Source organism: Capricornis sumatraensis, chromosome 10, assembly GCF_032405125.1.
Source record: "Capricornis sumatraensis isolate serow.1 chromosome 10, serow.2, whole genome shotgun sequence".
Taxonomy (NCBI): Eukaryota; Metazoa; Chordata; class Mammalia; order Artiodactyla; family Bovidae; genus Capricornis; species Capricornis sumatraensis.
Window position 1 is genome coordinate 44852615 of NC_091078.1, and position 21807 is coordinate 44874421.

Here is a 21807-nt window from a genome sequence, read left to right on the forward strand (position 1 = left end):
CCAGTTTTCTCCAACGTGGCTGTACTAGTTTGCATTCCCACCAACAGTGTAAGAGGGTTCCTTTTTCTCCACACCCTCTCCAGCATTTATTGCTTGCAGACTTTTGGATCACAGCCATTCTGACTGGTGTGAAATGGTACCTCATTGTGGTCTTGATTTGCATTTCTCTGATAATGAGTGATGTTGAGCATCTTTTCATGTGTTTGTTAGCCATCCGTATGTCTTCTTTGGTGAAATGTCTATTTAGACCTTTGGCCCATTTTTTGATTGGGTGGTTTGTTTTTCTGGAATTGAGCTGCATAAGTTGCTTGTATATTTTTGAGATTAGTTGTTTGTCAGTTGCTTCATTTGCTATGATTTTCTCCCATTCAGAAGGCTGTCTTTTCACCTTGCTTATAGTTTCCTTTGTTGTGCAGAAGATTTTAATTTTAATGAGATCCCATTTGTTTATTTTTGCTTTTATTTCCAGTATTCTGGGAGGTGAATCATAGAGGATCCTGCTGTGATTTATGTCGGAGAGTGTTTTGCCTATATTCTCTTCTAGGAGTTTTATAGTTTCTGGTCTTATGTTTAGATGTTTAATCCATTTTGAGTTTTTTCTTTGTGTGTGTGTGGTGTTAGAAAGTGATCTAGTTTCATTATTTTACAAGTGGTTGACCAGTTTTCCCAGCACCACTTGTTAAAGAAATTGTCTTTACTCCATTGTATATTCTTGCCTCCTTTGTCAAAAATAAGGTGTCCATAGGTGTGTGTGGATTTATCTCTGGTCTTTCTATTTTGTTCCATTGATCTATATTTCTGTCTTTGTGCCAGTACCATACTGTACTGATGACTGTGGCTTTGTAGTAGAGCCTGAAGTCAGGCAAGTTGATTCCTCCAGTTCCATTCTTCTTTCTCAAGATTACTTTGGCTATTCGAGATTTTTTGTATTTCGACACAAATCTTGATATTATTGTTCTAGTTTTGTGAAAAATACCGCTGGGAGCTTGATAGAGATTGCATTGAATCTGTAGATTGCTTTGGGTAGTATAATCATTTTCACTATGTTAATTCTTCCAATCCATGAACATGGTATATTTCTCCATGTATTAGTGTCCTCTTTGATTTCTTTCATCAGTGTTTTAGTTTTCTATATATAGGTCTTTTGTTTCTTTTTTTTTTACATTTTATTGCTTTTATTTTATTTTTAATTTTTTATTTTTACCTTATTTTACTTTACAATACTGTATTGGTTTTGCCATTAATTGACATGAATCCACCACGGGTGTACATGCATTCCCAAACTTTAACCCCCCTCCCACCTCCCTCCCCATAACATCTCTCTGGGTCATCACTGTGCACCAGCCCCAAGATGCTGTATCCTGCGTCGGACGTAGACTGGCGATTCGATTCTTACATGATAGTATACATGTTTCAATGCCATCCTCCCAAATCATCCCACCCTCTCCCTCTCCCTCTGAGTCCAAAAGTCCGTTATACACATCTGTGTCTCTTTTGCTGTCATGCATACAGGGTCGTCATTGCCATCTTTCTAAATTCCATATATATGTGTTAGTATACTGTATTAGTGTTTTTCTTTCTGGCTTACTTCACTCTGTATAATCAGCTCCAGTTTCATGCATCTCATCAGAACTGATTCAAATGTACCCTTTTTAACAGCTGAGTAATACTCCATTGTGTATAGGTACCACAGCTTTCTTATCCATTCATCTGCTGATGGACATCTAGGTTGCTTCCATGTCCTGGCTATTATAAACAGTGCTGTGATGAACATTGCGGTACATGTGTCTCTTTCAATTCTGGTTTCCTCGGTGTGTATGCCCAGCAGTGGGGTTGCTGGGTCATAAGGTAGTTCTATTTGCAATTTTTTAAGGAATCTCCACACTGTTCTCCATAGTGGCTGTACTAGTTTGCATTCCCACCAACAGTGTAGGAGGGTTCCCTTTTCTCCACACCCTCTCCAGCATTTATTGCTCGCAGATTTTTGGATCGCAGCCATTCTGACTGGTGTGAAATGGTACCTCATTGTGGTCTTGATTTGCATTTCTCTAATAATGAGTGATGTTGAGCATCTTTTCATGTGTTTTTTAGCCATCCGTATGTCTTCTTTGGAGAAATGTCTATTTAGTTCTTTGGCCCATTTTTTGATTGGGTCATTTATTTTTCTGGAATTGAGCTGCATAAGTTGCTTGTATATTTTTGAGATTAGTTGTTTGTCAGTTGCTTCATTTGCTATGATTTTCTCCCATTCAGAAGGCTGTCTTTTCACCTTGCTTATAGTTTCCTTTGTTGTGCAGAAGATTTTAATTTAATTAGATCCCATTTATTTATTTTTGCTTTTATTTCCAGTATTCTGGGAGGTGGATCATAGAGGATCCTGCTGTGATTTATGTCGGAGAGTGTTTTGCTTATATTCTCCTCTAGGAGTTTTATAGTTTCTGGTCTTACATTTAGATCTTTAATCCATTTTGAGTTTATTTTTGTGTGTGGTGTTAGAAAGTGATCTAGTTTCATTCTTTTACAAATGGTTGACCAGTTTTCCCAGCACCACTTGTTAAAGAAATTGTCTTTACTCCATTGTATATTCTTGCCTCCTTTGTCAAAAATAAGGTGTCCATATGCGTGTGAATTTATCTCTGGGCTTTCTATTTTGTTCCATTGATCTATATTTCTATCTTTGTGCCAGTACCATACTGTACTGATGACTGTGGCTTTGTAGTAGAGCCTGAAGTCAGGCAAGTTGATTCCTCCAGTTCCATTCTTCTTTCTCAAGATTGCTTTGGCTATTCGAGATTTTTTGTATTTCCATACAAATCTTGAAATTATTTGTTCTAGTTCTGTGAAAAATATGGCTGGTAGCTTGATAGGGATTGCATTGAATTTGTAAATTGCTTTGGGTAGTATACTCATTTTCACTATATTGATTCTTCTGATCCATGAACATGGTATATTTCTCCATGTATTAGTGTCCTCTTTGATTTCTTTCACCAGTGGTTTATAGTTTTTTATATATAGGTCTTTAGTTTCTTTAGGTAGATATATTCCTAAGTATTTTATTCTTTTCATTGCAATGGTGAATGGAATTGTTTCCTTAATTACTTTTTCTACTTTCTCATTATTAGTGTATAGGAATGCAAGGGATTTCTATGTGTTGATTTTATATCCTGCAACTTTACTATATTCATTGATTAGCTCTAGTAATTTTCTGGTGGACTCTTTAGGGTTTTCTATGTAGAGGATCATGTCATCTGAAAACAGGGAGAGTTTTACTTCTTCTTTTCCAATTTGGATTCCTTTTATTTCTTTTTCTGCTCTGATTATTGTGGCCCAAACTTCCAGAACTATGTTGAATAGTAGCGGTGAAAGTGGGCACCCTTGTCTTGTTCCTGACTTTAGGGGAAATGCTTTCAATTTTTCACCATTGAGGATAATGTTTGCTGTGGGTTTGTCATATCTAGCTTTTATTATGCTGAGATATGTTCCTTTTATTCCTGTTTTCTGGAGAGTTTTAATCATAAATGGATGTTGAATTTTGTCAAAAGCCTTCTCTGCATCTATTGAGATGATCATATGGCTTTTATTTTTAAATTTGTTAATGTGGTGAATTACATTGATTGATTTGCAGATATTGAGAATCCTTGCATCCCTGGGATAAAGCCCACTTGGTCATGGTGTATGATCTTTTTAATGTGTTGTTGCGTTCTGATTGCTAGAATTTTTTTGAGGATTTTTGCATCTATGTTCATCAGATATTGACCTCTAGTTTTCTTTCTTTGTGGCATCTTTGTCAGGTTTTGGTATTAGGGTGATGGTGGCCTCATAGAATGAGTTTGGAAGTTTACCTTCCTCTGCAATTTTCTGGAAGAGTTTGAGTAGGATAGGTGTTAGCCCTCCCCAAAATTTTTGGTAGAATTCAGCTGTGAAGCCGTCTGAATCTGGGGTTTTGTTTGCTGGAAGATTTCTGATTACAGTTTCAATTTCTGTGCTTGTGATGGGTCTGTTAAGATTTTCTATTTCTTCCTGGTTCAGTTTTGGAAAGTTGTACTTTTCTAAGGATTTGTCCATTTCTTCCACGTTGTCCATTTTATTGGCATATAATTGCTGATATTAGTCTCTTATGATCCTTTGTATTTCTGTGTTGTCTGTTGTGATCTCTCCACTTTCATTTCTATTTTTATTGATTTGATTTTTCTCCCTTTGTTTCTTGATGAGTCTGGCTAATGGTTTGTCAATCTTCTTTATCCTTTTAAAGAACTAGCTGTTGGTTTTGTTGATTTTTGCTATGGTCTCTTTTGTTTCTTTTGCATTTATTTCTGCCCTAATTTTTGAGATTTATTTCCTTCTACTAACTCTGGGGTTCTCCATTTCTTCCTTTTTTAGTTGCTTTAGGTGTAGAGTTAGGTTATTTATTTGACTTTTTTTCTTGTTTCTTGAGGTATGCCTGTATTGCTATTAACTTTCCTCTTAGCACTGCCTTTACAGTGTCCCACAGTTTTGGGTTGTTCTGTTTTTATTTTCGTTTGTTTCTATGCATATTTTGATTTCTTTTTTGATTTCTTCTGTGATTTGTTGGTTATTCAGAAGCATGTTGTTCAGCCTCCATATGTTGGCATTTTTAATATTTTTTCTCCTGTAATTGAGGTCTAATCTTAATGCATTATGGTCAGAAAAAGATGCTTGGAATAATTTCAGTTTTTTTGAATTTATTGAGGTTAGATTTATGGCCCAGGATGTGATCTTTCCTGGAGAAGGTTCCGTGTGCACTTGGGAAAAAGGTGAAATTCATTTTTGGGGGGTGAATTGTCCTATGAGTATCAATTAGGTGTAACTGGTCTATTGTATCATTTAGAATTTGCGTTTCTTTGTTAATTTTCTGTTTAGTCGATCTGTCCATAGGTGTGAGTGGGGTATTAAAGTCTCCCACTATTATTGTGTTACTCTTAATTTCCCCTTTCATACTTGTTAGCATTTGTCTTACATAGTGCAGTGCTCCTATGTTGGGTGTATATATATTTATAATTGTTATATCTTCTTCTTGGATTGATCCTTTGATCATTATGTAGTGGCCTTCTTTGTCTCTTTTCAGTCTTTGTTTTAAAGTCTATTTCATCTGATATGAGTATTGCCAATCCTGCTTTCTTTTGGTCTCTATTTGCGTGAAATATCTTTTTCCAGCCCTTCACTTTCAGTCTGTATGTGACCCTTGTTTTGAGGTGGGTTACTTGTAGGCAGCATATATAGGGATCTTGTTTTTGTATCCATTCAGCCAGTATTTGCCTTTTGGTTGGGGCATTCAACCCATTTACGTTTAAGGTAATTATTGATAAGTATGATCCCATTGCCATTTACTTTACTGTTTTGGGTTCGGGTTTATACAACCTTTTTGTGTTTCCTGTCTAGAGAATATCCTTTAGCATTTGTTGAAGAGCTGGTTTATTGGTGCTGAATTATCTCAGCTTTTGCTTGCCTGTAAAGCTTTTCATTTCTCCTTCGTATTTGAATGAGATCCCTGGTGGGTACAGTAATCTGGGCTGTAGGTTATTTTCTTTCATCACTTTGAGTATGTCTTGCCATTCCCTCCTGGCCTGAAGAGTTTCTATTGCAAGATCTGCATTTATCCTTCTGGGAATCCCTTTGTGTGTTATTTGTTATTTTTCCCTTGCTGCTTTTAATATTTGTTCTTTGTGTTTAATCTTTGTTAATTTGATTAATATGTGTCTTGGGGTGTTTCGCCTTGGGTTTATCCTATTTGGAACTCTCTGGGTTTCTTGGACTTGGGTGATTATTTCCTTCCCCATTTAGGGAAGTTTTCAACTGTTATCTCCTCAAGTATTTTCTCATGGTCTTTCTTTTTGTCTTCTTCTGGGACTCCTGTAATTTGGATGTTGGAGTGTTTCATATTGTCCTGGAGGTCTCTGAGATTGTCCTCATTTCTTTTAATTTGTTTTTCTTTTTTCCTGTCTGATTCATTTATTTCTACCATTCTATCTTCTATTTCCCTAATCCTATCTTCTGCCCCCATTATTCTACTATTTGTTGCCTCCAGAGTGTTTCTGATCTCATTTATTGCATTATTCATTATATATTGACTCTTTTTTATTTTTTCTAGGTCCCTGTTAAACCTTTCTTGCATCTTCTCTATCCTTGTCTCCAGGCTATTTATCTGTGATTCCATTTTACTTTCAAGGTTTTGGATCATTTTCACTATCAATATTCGGAATTCTTTCTCAGGTAGATTCCCTATTTCTTCCTCTTTTGTTTGGTTTGGTGGGCATTTATCCTGTTCCTTTACCTGCTGGGTATTCCTCTGTCTCTTCATCTTGGTTATATTGCTGCGTTTTGGGGGCCTTTCTATATTCTGGAAATTTGTGAAGTTCTCTTTATTGTGGAGTTTCCTCACTGTGGGCGGGGTTGTATCAGTGGCTTGTCAATGTTTCTTGGTTAGGGAGGCTTGTGTTGGAGTTCTGGTTGGTGGAACTGAATTTCTTCTTTCTGGGGTGCAATGAAGTGACCAGTAATGAGTTATGAGAAGTCGATGGTTTTGTAGTAACTTTGAGCTGCCTGTATATTGAAGCTCAGGCGTGTGTTCCTGTGTTGCTGGAGAATTTGCGTGGTATGTCTTGCTCTGGAACTTGTTGGCCCTTTGATTGTACTTGGTTTCAGTGTAGGTATGGAGGTGTTTGATGAGCTCCTATTGATTAATGTTCCCTGGATTCAGGAGTTCTCTGATGTTCTCAGGATTTGGACTTAAGCCTCCTGATTCTGGTTTTCAGTTTTATTTTTACAGTATCCTCAAGACTTCTCCATCTATACAGCACTGATGATAAAACATCTAGGTTAAAGATGAAAAGTTTCTCCAAATTGAGGGACACCCAGAGAGGTTCACTGAGTTACATGAAGAAGAGAAGAGGGAGGGGGTAGTTAGAGGTGACTGGAATGAGATGAGGTGGGATCAAAAGAGGAGAGAGCAAGCTAGCCAGTAATCACTTCTTTATGTGCACTCCACAGTCTGGTCTGCTCAGAGGTGTTCACAGAGGTGTACAAGGAAGAAGAGAGGGAGGAAGTAGACAGAGGTGGCCAGGAGGATAAAAGAGGGAAATGAAAAGGAGAGAGACAGATCCAGCCAATAACCAGTTCCCTTAGTGTTCTCCACCGTCTGATACACATAGAGATTCACAGAGTTGGGTAGAGAAGAGAAAGGGGAGGAAGGAGACAGAGGCCACCTGGTGGAGGAAAAGGAGAGTCCAAAGGAGGAGAGTGATCAAGCCAGTAATCTCGCTCTCAGGTAAAATTGAGTACTGAATATTAGGTTTTTAAATGTACAAAATTGACAACAAATGCAAAAAATGCAAAGATTAAAAATCTAGCATAGAGGTTAGATTTTCAAAAATACAATATTAAAGAAAAGATAAAGAAGAAGGAGAAGAAAAAGAAAGAAAAAAACCCACAGGAATTATTATAAAACAAGGACAACCCCAAAAATAGGGTTTTTTTTAAAGTAATAGCAGGTTATAAAAATAAAAATTAAAGAAGAAATAGAGGACTTAAATTTTAAAAAGGTTAAAAAAAAGAAGAAAAAAGAAAAAAACAATCACACAACAATATCAACAACAACAGCAACAACAAAAAGAATGATTGTAAAAATATTAAAGATATATCTGGCCCTTTCTCTGGTGTTGTGGGCCATGTGCGGTCACTTCCAAGGCGGTTCCCTCTGTTTAACTTCTTCTGTTTTCTGGTCTCTTCAGTGTCTGGTTTCCGCCCTGACACGGGGGGGCAGTGGTGGAGACTTTTTTGGGGGGGGGCTCACTTGTTCAGTCGTGCTGTGGGGAGGGAGGGATGCTGCAAACAAATAACACTGTTGTGTGCTTGCAGTGTCTCAGCCCCGCAGGGCCTGCCCCTGTTCGCGGCACACACTGCTCAGGCTCTACGTTGCTCTGCAGGGAACTGTCTGAGGCTGGCCCTAGGCTGCATGCACCTCAGGCTTGGCGCTCAGGTAGTCCTCAGAGGTGCAGATTTGGTTTGGCCTGTGTTTTGTGCCCTTCCCAGGACCGAGTAGCTCAGGTGTTTGGTGAGCACAGTCGCTGCGACTTATGGCCTTTCCCGTCTCTGCTGCTTAGTTTTCTGGGTGTATTGCTGGTGTCCCTTCTCAGGCAAATGATGACTGTCCAGAACCCCAGAAGTCCTATTTAGCAAAGAAGCCTGCTTGCATTTTGGTAGGTAATGCTTCTCTTGGGCTGCGATTGCCCCCTTCCAGCCCTTATGGCTCTGACTGCCTGTCACTGGAGGGGCAGCCGGCTATTTCTGTTCTGTCCTTTGTTCTGTGTGCAGTCCTAGTGGTGTCTTAGGTTCGAGCTTTTCGCGTGGTAGCTATACCAGAGTCTGGTTTGCTAGCCCAAGTTAGTTTGCTCTGGTTATGCGCGAGGCATTCCGGCCCGAATTTACAAAGCACTGCAGCCTGCACCTCCTGTGCCTCCCTGCCCAGGCCCCACTTGCTAGTGGCGGATGCAGGTGTCTGCGCTGCTTCTCCGCTGGGGGAGTTACTGTTGAGCTCATAATCTGTTGGTTTTAATTATTTATTTATTTTTCCTTCCTATTATGTTGCCCTCTGTTCTTCCAAGGCTCTCCACAGACTCGGCAGCAAGAGTGTTTCCTGGAGTTTGGAAACCTCTCTTCTTAAGATTCCCTTCCAAGGACGGAGCTCCCTCCCTACCTCCTTTGTCTCCTTTTTCGTCTTTTATATTTTTTCCTACCTGTTTTTGAAGACAATGATCTGCCTTTCTGGGTGTCTGATGTCCTCTGCCAGCATTCAGAAGTTGTTTTTTGGAATTTACTCAGCATTAAAATTTTCTTTTAATGAATCTTTGAGGGAAAAAGTGGTCTCCCCGTCCTATTCCTCTGCCATCTTAGGACCCCCCCCCCACCAAGGGTCTTTTTGAATTGTGGGAAAACCGCTGGAGTTCCTCTCGAGTTGCAAGTTGAGACTGCCTCCGCTTGAAGTATGATGGGAATGCTGTGATTCCTTTCCCTACGAAGCTGGGAAATGGACCCTTATCTCGAGATGAAGAGGGAAACCAGGGCTCTTCTTGAGTTGTGGCAGGACCCTAAGTGTTACTCTCTAGTGGGGGAGGGTATGTCGGGGAACTTCTTGAATTGCATCAAGAGTGTCAAGGACCACTTCGAGCCTCGAGAGGGTAGGTGAGATTTCTCTCCAGACACCGCAGGAGAAAGGGGCCTCATCTTGCACTGAAGGGAGGACCTCCTGCTTTCTCTGTAGTTGTGGCAGGAAAAATGGGGTTCCTCTCAAGTTATGACATGGCCCTCAGGGACCGGCTCATGTTGCCTCAGGAAAGTCAGTCTCCAAGCGAGTTGTGAGAGGGCTCTCAGGATCTTCTCCAGTCGGTGCTGGGGCCTAGGTTCTTATCTCGAGTTGAGGCCAAACCTCAGGGTTCCTCTCCAGGGCTGAAATGGATCTCAGGGTTCCTATGGAGTTTCAACAGGGGATCCAGGCCTCATCTCCTGTGGAGACATGCAAGTCCGCTTTCCTTTTCAACTGCAAAAGTAGTTTCTGGTTTCCAGCCGAGTTGACATAGGGATCTGCGGCTTTCTCTCAAGGTGTCACAGGGCTGTCAAACCTCCCATCTTGTTTTGAGTTGACACTTGGGGTGACAGTCGAGTCAGTGTAGAGGAATCAGGATTATCTGGAGTGGATTGGGACACCGTGGTCTTTGTGAATTGGAGCACAACCCCTGAGAGTTCCTTTCGAGTCTCAAGTTGAGACTGCCTCCACTTGAGGTGCGACGGGAATGCCGGGATTCCTTTCCTGACGAAGCAGGGAAGTGGAATGTCACCTCGAGATGAGGAGGGAAAAACAAGGCTCTTCTTGAGTTGTGGCGGGACACTCGGTGTTTCTCTAGAGTTGAGACGGGTATTTTGGGGAACTTCTTGAGTTGCATCAAGGGTATCAAGGACCCTTTCGAGGCTCAAGAGGGAAGGTGGGATTTCTCTTTAGATGCTGCTGCAAGAAAAGGCCTCATCTCACATTGAGGGGAGAATTTTATGATTTTAATAGAGTTGCGGCAGGAAACTTGGGGTTTCTATTGAGTTACAACAGGGAACTCTGAGACCCGATCATATTTCCTCAGGAAACTCCAGTCTCCATGCAAGTTGCAGGGGCCTCTCAGGATTCCTCTCCAGTCGGCGCCGGGTCCTAGCTCCTCATCTGGAGCTGAGGCCAGGACCTCAGGTTTCTTCTCTAGTGTTGAGATGGATCTTGGGTTCCTATGGAGTTTCAAAAGGGCATCAGGCCTCATCTCGTGTGGAGACATGAAAGTCTGCTTCCCTCTCAAGCTATAACAGTAGTGTCAGGCTTCCTGTCGAGTTGACTTAGGGATCTGTGGCTTTGTCTGGAGATGTCAAAGGCTATCATAGGTGTTATTGTATTTAGAGTTGATACTCGGGTTGACAGTCTAGTCATTGTTGGGGAATCAGGTGTATCTAGAGTGTATTGGGACATCGGGGTCTTTTGGAATGGTGGTAGGACCACTGGAGTTCTTCTCGAATTTCAAGTAGGGATCACCTCCTCTTGAGGTGTGATGGTAACGTTGGGATTCCTTTCCCAACGAAGCAGGGAAATGGAACCTCATCTCAAGTTGAAGAGGGAAAAACGGGGCTCTTCTTGAGTTGTGGCGGGACCTTCGGGGTTCCTCTGGATTGGAGACGGGTATGTCAGGGAACTTCTTGAGTTGCATCAAGGGTGTCAAGGACCCTTTCAAGATTAAGAGGGAAGGTGAGATTTCTCTCGAGACGCCACAGTGGAAAAGGGCCTCATCTTGTGTTGAGGGGAGAATCTTCTGGCGTTTATTGAGTTGCTGCAGGAAATATGGGATTCCCCTCGAGTTACGACGGTGACATCCGGGACATGTTCGTGTTGCCTCAAGAAAGTACAGTCTCCATGCAAGTTGCGAAGGGCCTCTCGGAATTTCTCTCCAGTTGGTGCCAGGATCTAGGTCCTCATCTGGAGCTGAGCCCGGAACCTGAGGGTTCCTCTCCAGTGCTGACATGGTCTCTGGGTTCCTATGGTGCTTCAAAAGGTGAGTCTGGCCTCGTCTTGAGTGGAGACATGCAAGTCTGCTGTCCTCTCCAGCTGTAACAGTAGTGTCAGGCTTCCTGTCGAGTTGACATAGGGATCTGTGGCATTCTCTTGAGGTGCCACAGGACTGTCACACGTGCCATTGTGTTGTGAGTCGATACTCGGGGTGACAGTGGAGTCAATGCAGGGGAATCAGGTGTAACTTGAGTGGACTCGAACTTTGGGGTCTTTTGGAATGGTGGCACGACCCTTGGAGTTCCTTTCGAGTTTCAATTTGAGACCGCCTCCTCTTGAGGAGAGATGGTAACTCAGAGATTCCTTTATCAATGAAGACATACCTGTCTGCACTCGAGAGGAAAACCGATGATTCAGCCACAACTCAAGAAGAGACCCTTTTTCCTCTTCATCTCTAGATGAGGGTCCCTTTCCCTACTTCATCAGGAAAGGAATCCTGGCGTTCCCATCGCTTGTCAAGAGGAGGCCGTCTCAACTTGAAACTCGAAGGAACCCCAGGGATCGTGCCACCATTCCAATAGACCCCTATTACCCAGTCCTCTTCAGATACATCTGGTTACCCTGGACTGACTCGAATGTCAAGCTGAGAATTGACTCAAAACATGATGGCACGTGTTACAGCCCTGTGGCACCTCGAGAAAAAGCCACCAATTCCTATGTCAACTCTACAGGAAGCCTGACACTACTGTTAAAGCTGGAGAGGACAGCAGACTTGCATGACTCCACTCGAGAAGAGGTCTGACTCCCCTGTGGAAACTCCATAGGAACTTCGAGATCCATGTCAGCAGTTTAGAGGAAACCTGAGTTTGCGGCCTCAGTTCCAGATGAGGACCTAGGACCCAGTACCGACTGGAGAGGAATCCCGAGAAGCCCCTCGCAACTCGCAAGGAGACTGGACTTTCCTGAGGCCACATGAGCGGTCCCTGAGGTCCTCATCCTAACTCGAGAGGAACCCCATGTCTCCTGCTGCAACTCAAGAAAAACCAGGAGATTCTCCCTCCAATGCGAGATGAGGCCTTTTTCCGCTGCAGCATCTCGAGAAAAATCTCAGCTTCCCTCTTGAGCCTCAAAAGGGTCCTTGACACGCTTGATGCATCTCAAGAAGTTCCCCGACATACCCGTCTCCACTTGACAGGAACACCGAGAGTCCTGCCACGACTCAATAAGAGCCCCATTTTTCCCTCCTCATCTCGAGATGAGGGTCCCTTGCCCTGCTTCATTGGGAAAGGAACCCCGGCATTCCTGTCGCACCTCAAGAGGAGGCGGTCTCATCTTGAAAGTCGAGAGGAACTCCAGGGACCGTGCCACCATTCCAGAAGACCCCAATGTCCCAGTCCACTCCAGATACACCTGATTTCCCTGCATTGACTCCACTGTCACCACGACTATTGACTCACAACACGATTGCACGTGTGACAGCCTGACAGGAGCCAGCCTGAGGAATCCCGCCCATGGCAAAAGTCATGAAGAAGAAATCTGGACATACACAAAGGTGTGATCTGGCTTCAGGGATTCCCCCTGGATTCTCCTGAGCATCTACCCCAAAAAACTGGAGTCTGGCTGCCTTATTGTACTGTGCTTTCCACTCTTCTGACATTAACAGGGGTTGTCCTGCACCACCTTTCTCTTAAAATGTTAACTCGGAGCTCAAACCGGTCTCCTGCATATGAAAGGAATGTTTCAGCTCAAATCCCTCTGATGGCTCTCTAACTTGACTGACAGGTTCCCCCAGACTTTTACAAGTTGTGATTGTTTACAGCCCCCCAACCGCGAGAGGCACAAAGCTTAAAGCATCTTAAAGATACAGAGCCTTGTCTAAAAAGCTAGAAATTATTTTGGTGATGGGTTTCACTGTTGAGTCAAATACAGCTGCCAGGCCTCCATATTCTTTATCTTTTATACACCTGAAGGATATTAATCAATATATTTGTGATATAGAAAAAGGAAAATAGTAGTTTTGATGTTAGCAACTTTAGACCTTTGAGTTAATTAATTTTCTCTATGTTATAAATCATTGTACTCCTCTTTCTTCGTTATAAATTGTGTCCTTGCTATGTAAGAATTTAACTTTATTTGGTGCTTTCTGAGAGTGGCACCAGATTTTGGGAAAAACAACACTTTTAAGCTTTTCTGGTTACAGACCCTTATCAGAAAAAGGCTGTAAAATGTTAATTGGCCTTCTGGCCAGAAGGTGATGTAAATCACCAAGACTTGTGTATACATTAGGTATGCAGAGAGAAAGCCTGGTCTCTATAAGAGTCAGGGCTGCTGACGCTGCATAATTTTGGAATATACACTGATCTCTATGTACAACCAAAGGTATAAAAAGCTTTTCCGGACAATAAAGGATGACCAGTTTCTCAGACCAGCTTCCTGAACCGGTTTCTTGGAAATCTGTCTCCCCCCGTGTCGACTTCGTCTATCTCTCTTTCTCACTCTCCCTCCCTCTCCTTTTCAGGCTGAATTCCCATCTGGAGGATGGAGGCTCACCACGTCTATTTACATGTGCTGGCTTCTAAGACCCACACGAGAGGGAGCGTAATGCAGGGCAACCTCCATTATTGAAGTGGACACTGGTGGCCTAACGTAGGTGGTGCAAACCTCTTGTTTCCAGGTTTTATTAGTTTTCCATGTAAACCAAGTTATTCAGTCTCTTTTCTCCATTAAATTTTACTACTACAATACTTTTTCATAATCTGTCTTACATTTCTAATTAAATAGTCCTTTCCCAGACTATGGCTCCTTCCTTGCTTCGAATTCCCTGGATCGACCGGGGCTGGACCCCAACAACAGCCCTATAGCACTCCGAGAAAAAGCCACAAATCCCTATGTCAACTCAACAGGAAGCCTGACACTACTGTTACAGATCGAGAGGAAAGCAGACTTGCATATCTCCACACGAGATGAGGCCTGACTCCCCTGTTAAAACTCCTTAGGAACACCGAGATCCATGTCAGCACTGGAGAGAAACCCTGAGGTTCTGGCTTCAGTTTCAGATGAGGACCTAGGACCCGACAAAGACTGGAGAGGAATCCCAAGAGGCCCCTCGCAATTCGCACGGAGACTGGACTTTCCTGAGGCAACACGATCGGTTCCCAGAGGTCCCTGCCATAACTTGAGAGGAACCCTAAATTTCCTGCCGCAACCTGAGCAAAACCAGGAGATTCTCCTCTCAACGCGAGATGAAGCCCTTTTCCACTGAAGCATCTCGAGAGAAATCCCACCATTCCTCTTGAGCCTAGAAAGGGTCCTTGACACCCTTGATGCAACTCAAGGAGTTCCCCGACATACCTGTCTCCACTGGAGAGGAACACAGAGCATCCCGCCACAACTCAAGAAGAGCCCCGTTTTTCCCTCCTCATCTTGAGGTGAGAGTCCCTTTCCCTGCTTCGTCGGGAAAGGAATCCCGGCATTCGCATCGCACCTCAGGATGGGGCGATCTCAACTTGAAAGTTTAGAGGAATCCAAGGGTCGTGCCACCATTCCAAAAGACACAGATGTCCCAACCCACTCCAGATACATTTGATTCCCCTGCACTGCCTCGATTATCACCCCAAGTATCGACTCAAAACACGACGGCATGTGTGACAGCCCTGTGGCACCTTGAGAGAAAGCCACAGATCCCTATGTCAACTGGACAGGAAGCCTGACACTACTGTCACAGCTCAATAGAAAAGGGGACTCGCATGTCTCCAGACGAGACGAAGCCCGACTCCCTGTTGAAACTCCATAGGAACCCTGAGATCCATGTCAGCACTGGAGAGGAACGTGATGTGCCGGGGTCCAGCCCCCTTGGATCCAGGGTAATTAGAAAGAGAGATGGAGTTGTTGTCCTAGGAAAAATCTATTTAATAGAAATATATAGAGAGATTGGAAAAGAATAGTGTAGTAGGAAAATTAGTGGAGAAAAGAGGCTGAATAACTTGGTTTACATGGAAAATCAATAAACTCCAAGACAAGGAATTTGAACCATTTACATAAGCCACTGGCACCTGCTTGAATAGCGGAGTACACCCCACTTTCGGCTCCCTCTCCCGTGGGTCTTAGAAGCCAGGGCAAGTAAGTAGACATGGTGAGCCTCCCCGGTCCAGATGGGAATTCAGCCAGAAAAGAAGAGAATGATAAAAGAGCACACGGAGGAACCAGTCTTTCCAGGAACTGGTCCGTTTTCTTTATTTTTCAGGTTTGCTTATATACTTTTTGTTATACATAGAGATAGAATACAAAGTCACGCAGGGTCAGCAGACCTGACTTTTATCAAAATCAGATGCTTCATATAAATGTATACAAAAGGTCTTAGGTGGCTTTACATCATCTTCTGTCCATGAAGCCTGATAACATTTTATGACCCTTTCTTTCTGTTCACGGTCAGTCAACCAGAAAACCTATTTTCCAGGGGTGAATTTTCTTAAACCAGAAGTCACCCTCTGAAGGTACCAGATAAAGTTGCATTCCTATAGGGTGAAGGTGCAATGGGTTACAATCGAGAAAGGAATTTATCTAGCCTAAGGTTTAACATGATTAATACCAAAGGTTAATACTTATTTCTCTTATATGCTAATTATATTGATTAATGTATATAAAGGCAAGGAATATGGAGACTTAGCAGCAAATATTGGCCCAGCAAATGAAAAGCCTTCACCAGTATAATTTCTCACCAACCCAATATACTAATAAATTCTAACTTCTCAAAAGAATCTGTATTTAGAAAGTTTAAAGCATCTCATGCCTCTCACAGTTGGGAGGCTCTAAACAATCACATGTGGCCAGAAGAACCTGCTCAGGCAGCCTAGAGAAACTTCAGAGGAGTTTGTACATTGAAACACTCTTGTCATGCCCAGGAATGTTTATTGACTGGTGCTGCAAGTTAAATATTTCTCCGGGAGAGGTGGTGGGGGACTTCCCACCATAAAGTCAGAGGTGTAGGTGAGAGCATAAAGCAGTAAAGCAGGCAGACTCTGGTTTGGGGGGCAGATGCTCATGAACAGGGGGAATCCTGAGACTCAATCCCGCCTTTGCATATGCCGAAGCCTCCTTCCTCGTGACTTTTGCCATGGGCGGAGTTCCTCATGCTGGCTCCCAGCACTGAAGTTCCGACTTCAGCTCCAGATGAGGACCTAAGACACAGCACCAAAAGCAGAGAAATCCCGAGAGGGGCTTTGCAACTCGCATGGAGACTGGCCTCTCCTGAGGTAACACAAGTGGGTCCCTGAGGTCCCTGTCGTAACTCGAGAGGAACCCCACATTTCCTGCCACAACTGGAGAAAAACAAGTCCCCATCTCCCCTCAAAGTGAGATGAGGCCCTTTTCCACTGTAGCGTCTCGAGAGAAATCACACCTTCCCTCTTGAGCCTAGAAAGGTTGCTTGACACGCCTGATGCAACTCAAGAAGTTCCCCGAAATGCCCGTCTCCACTTGAGAGGAACACCGAGGGTCCCGCCACAACTCAAGAAAGGTCCCGTTTTTCCCTCCTCATTTCGAGTTGGGGTCCCTTGCCCTGCTACGTCAGGAAAGGAATCGGAGCATTCCATCACATCTCAAGTGGAGGCGGTCTCAACTTGAAAGTCAAGAGGAACTCCAGGGAATGTGCCACCATTCCAAAAGACCCCGAAATCCCAATCCACTCCAGAAGCACTTGATTCCCCTGCACTGACTCAAGTGTCACCCCGAGTATCGACTCAAAACACGATGGCACGTGTGACAGCCCTGTGGCACCTCGAGAGAAAGCCACAGATCCCTATGTCAACCCGAAAAGAAGCCTGAAACTACTGTTACAGATCAAGAGGAAAGCAGACTTGCATGTCTCCACACGAGACGAGCCTAACTCCCCTGTTGAAACTCCATAGGAAACCCGAGATCGATGTCAGCACTGGAGAGTAAAACTGAGTTTGCGGCCTCAGCTCCAGATGAGGGCCTAAGACCAAGCACCAAATGGAGAGGAATCCCGAGAGGTCCCTCGCAACTCACATGGAGACTGTGGGTTCCTGAGGCCACACGAGAGGGTCCCTGAGGTCCCCATTGTAACTCGAGGGAAACCCCAAGTTTCCTGAAGCAACTCGAGAAAAACTAGGAGATTCTCCCCTCAATGCGAGATGAGGCCATTTTCAGTGGTGGCATCTCGAGAGAAATCCCACTTTTACTCTTGAGCCTCAAAAGGGTCTTTGACACCCTTGAGGGTGTCAACTCAAGAAGTTCCCCAACATAACCGTCTCCACTCGAGAGGAACACCGAGGGTCCACTCAAACTCAAGAAGAGCTCCGTTTTACCCTCCTCATCTTGAGATGAGTCTCCCTTTCCCTGTGTCTTCAGCAAAGGAATTATGGCGTTCTGGTTGCTCCTCAAGAGGAGGTGGTCTCAACTTGAAAGTCGAGAGGAACTCCAGGGGTCATTCCACCATTCCAAAAGACCCCGATGTCCCAGTCCACTCCCCATACACCTGATTCCCCTGCACTGACTTGACTGTCACACCGAGGATTGACTCACAACACGATGGCACGTGTGACAGCCCTGTGGCACCTCGAGAGAAAGCCACAGATCCCAATGTCAACTGGACAGGAAGCCTGACACTACTTTTCCAGATCGAGCGGAAAGCGGACTTGCATGTGTCCTTACGAGACGAGGACTGACTCCCCTGTGGAAACTCCATAGGATGGCTGAGATCCATTTCAGCACTGGAGAGGAAACCTGAGGTTGCGACCTCAGCTCTAGATGAGCACTTAAGACCCGGTACCAACTGGAGAGGAATCCTGAGAGGCCCCTTGCGACTTGCATGGAGACTGGACTTTCCTGAGGCCACATGAGTGGGTCCCTGAGGTCCCCGTTGTAACACGAGAGGAACTGTAATTTTACTGCCGCAACTCGAGAAACACCAAGAGATACACCCCTCAAAGTGAGATGAGGCCCTTTTCCACTGCGGCGTCTCGAGAGAAATCCCACCATAACTCTTGAGCCTCAAAACTGTTCTTGACACCCTTGATGCAACTCAAGATGTTCCCCGACATTCCTGTCTCCACTCTAGAGGAACACCGAAGGTCCTGCCACAACTCACGTTGAACCCCCTTTTCACCTCCTCATCTGAGATGAGGGTCCCTTTCCCTGCTTCGTCGGGAAAGGATTTGTGGCGTTCCCATCGCACAAGGGGCGGTTACCACTTGAATGTTGAGAGGAACTCCAGAGGGCCTGCAGCCACACAAAAAGACCCTGATGTTCCAATCCACTCCAGATACATCTGATTCCTCTGCATTGCCTTGATGGTCACCCCGAGGACCAACTCAAAACACGATGGCAGGTGTGACAGCCCTGTGGTACCTTGAGAAAAAGCCACTGATCCCTATGGTCAGCCTGACAGGAAGCCTGATATTGCTTTTCCGGCTCGAGAGGAGAGCGGACTTGCATGGCTCCACACTAAACGAGGCCCTGACTCCCCTGTGGAGGCCCCAGAGGAACCCTGAGATCCATGCTGGTCCTGGGAAGGAAATCTGAGATTCTGGCCTCAACTCCAGATGAGGACCTCAGCCCCGGCAGGGACTGCAGAGGAATCCTGAGGGGCCCCTCAGGACTCGCATGGAGACTGGACCTCCCTGAGGCCCCATGAGCGGGTCCCTGAGGTCCCCGTCATAACTCAAGAGGAACCCACCACAACTCAAGAAGAACCAGGAGATTGTCCCATCAACACGAGCTGAGGCCCTTTCCCGCTGCAGCATCTCGAGAGAAATCCCACCTTCTCTCCTGAGCCAAGAAAGGGTCCTTGACACCCTTGAGGCAACTCAAGAAGTTCCCAGACATCCCCGTCTGCACTTGAGAGGAACACCGAGGGTCCCAAAACAACTCAAGAATAGCCACAGGTCTCCCTCCTCATCCGGAGCGGAGTGTCCATTTCCCTCCTTCAGCAGGAAGGGAATCCTGGCATTCCCGTCACAGCTCAAGAGGAGGAGGTCTCCACTTGACACTCGAGAGGAACTCCATGGGTCGTGCCACCATTTCAAAATACCCCCAATGTCCCAGTGCAATCCAGACACACCTGACTCCCCTGCACTGATGCGACGGTCACCCTGAGGACCGACTCAAAACACGAGGGCAGGTGTGATAGCCCTGTGGCACCTTGAGAGAAAGCCACTGATCCTTATGGTTAGCACGACAGGAAGCCTGACACTGCTTTTCCGGCTCGAGTGGAGATCGGACTTGCATGGCTCCATACGAGACGAGGCCTTGACTCCCCTGTAACGCCCCAGATGAACCCCGAGATCCATGTCGGCCCTGGAGAGGAAACATGAGGTACCGGACTCAACTACAGATAAGGACCTCAGACCCGGCAGGGACTTCAGAGGAATCCCGATGGGCCGCTCGCGCATCACGTGGAGACTGAATCTCCCTGAGGACCCACGAGCAGGTCCCTGAGGTCCTCATCTTAACTCGAGAGGAACACCGCCGCAACTGGAGAAGAGCAAGGAGATTCTCCCCTCAATGTGGGATGTGGCCCTTTTCTGCTGCAGCATCTCTAGAGAAATCCTTCCTTCCCTCCTGAGCCATGTAAGGGTACTTGACACCCTTGAGGCAACTCAAGAAGTTCCCTGACATACCCGTATGCACTAGAGGAACACCGAGGGTCCCAGCACAACTCAAGAAGAGCCCTGGTTCTCCCTCCTCATCCCGAGAGGAGGGTTCGTTTCCCTGCTTTGTCGGAAAGGAAATCCCGACGTTCCTGTCCCACCTCAAGAGGAGGCGGTCTCTACTTGATCCTCGAGAGGAATTCCAGGGGTCATGCCACCATTTCAAAAGGCCCCAATGTCCCATTGCACACCAGACACACCTGACTCCCCTGCAATGACTCAACGGTCATCCCGAGGACCGACTCAACACACGATGGCAGATGTGACAACCCAGTGGCTCCTCGAGAGAAAACCACTGATCCCTACGGTGAACACGACAGGAAACCTGACACTGATTTTCCGGCTCGAGAGGAGAACGGACTTGCATGGCTCCACACGAGACGAGGCCTGACTCCCCTGTGGATGCCCCAGAAGAACCCCGATATCAATGTTGGCCCTGAAGAGGAACCGACTTTCTGTCCTCAACTCCAGATGAGGACTGCAGCCCTAACAGCGACTATAGAGGAATCCCGAGGGGCCCCTCGCGACTCGCTAGGAGACTGGACCTCCCTGAGGCAAAAGAGCGGGTCCCTGAGGTCCCCGTCGTAACTAGAGAGGAACCCCACCACAAGAGGGGAAGAACCAGGAGATTCTCCCCTCAACGCCAGCTGAGACCCTGTTCCTCTGCAGCATCTCAAGAGAAATCCCACCTTCCCTCCTGAGCCCTGAAAGGGTCCTTGCCACCCTTGAGGCAACTCAAGAAGTTCCCCGACATCCCTGTCTGCCCTCGAGAGGAACACCGAGGACCCCACTACAACTCAAGAAGAGCCCCAGTTCTCTGTCCTCATCCCGAGAGGAGGGTCCATTTCCCTGCTTCTACAGGGAGGAAATCCAGAATTTCCCGTCACACCTAAAGAGGAGGCTGTCTCCACTTCACGTTCGAGAGGAACTCCAGGGGTCGTGCCATCATTTCAAAGGACCCCCAATGTCCCAGTGCACTCCAGACACAGCTGATTCGCCTGCACTGGCTCGACGGTCACCTCGAGGACCGACTCCAAACACGATGGCAGGTGTGACAGCCCTGTGGAGCCTCGAGAGAAAGCCACCTATCCCTTTGGACAACACAACAGGAAGCCTAACACTGCTTTTCCCAATCGAGAGGAGAGCGGACTTGCATGGTTCCACAGGAGACGAGGCCTGATTCCCCTGTTGATGCCCCACAGGAACCCTGAGATCGATGTCGGCCCTGGAGAGGAAACCTGAGATTCTGGCCTCAACTCCAGATGGGGACCTTGGCCCCAGAAAGAGACTGCAGAGGAATACCGAGGGGCCCATCATGACTGGAGTGGAAACTGGACTTCCCTGAGACCACACGAGCGGGTCCCTGAAGTTCCCACCATAACTAGAGAGGAACCCTGCCGCAACTCGAGAAAAACCAGGAGATTCTCCCCTCAACGCGAGCTGAGGCCCTTTTCCACTACAGCATCTCGAGAGAAATCCCACCTTCCCTCCTGAGCTTCGAAAGAGTCCTTGACACCCTTGAGGCAAATAAAGAAGTTCACCAACATCCCCGTCTGCACCGAGAAGAACACCAAGGGTTCTGCAAAAACTCAGGAAGAGCTCCCGTTCTCCCTCCTCATCCCTTCATCTCAAGATGAGATTCCTTTTCCCTGCTTAGTTGGGGAGGGAATCCCAGCGTTCCCGTCGCACCTCAAGAGAGCACGGTCTCCACGTGACACTCGAGAGAAACTCCAGGGATCGTGCCACCATTTCAAACAACCCCCGAAGTCCCAATGCACTCCAAAAACACCTGACTCCACTGCACTGAGTTGACAGTCAAACCGAGGACCGACTCAAAATACGATGGCTGATGTGACAGCCTTGTGGGCCTCGAGAGAAAGCCACCGATCCCTGTGGTCAACCCAACAGGAAGCCTGACACTGTTTTTCTGGCTCAAGAGGAGATCGGACTTGCATGGCTCCACACTAGACGAGGCCTGACTGCCCCGTGGACACCCCAGATGAACCCTGAGATCCATGTCAGCCCTAGAGGAAACCTGAGTTACCGGCCTGAACTCCAGATGAGGACCTCGGACCCAGCAGTGACCACAGA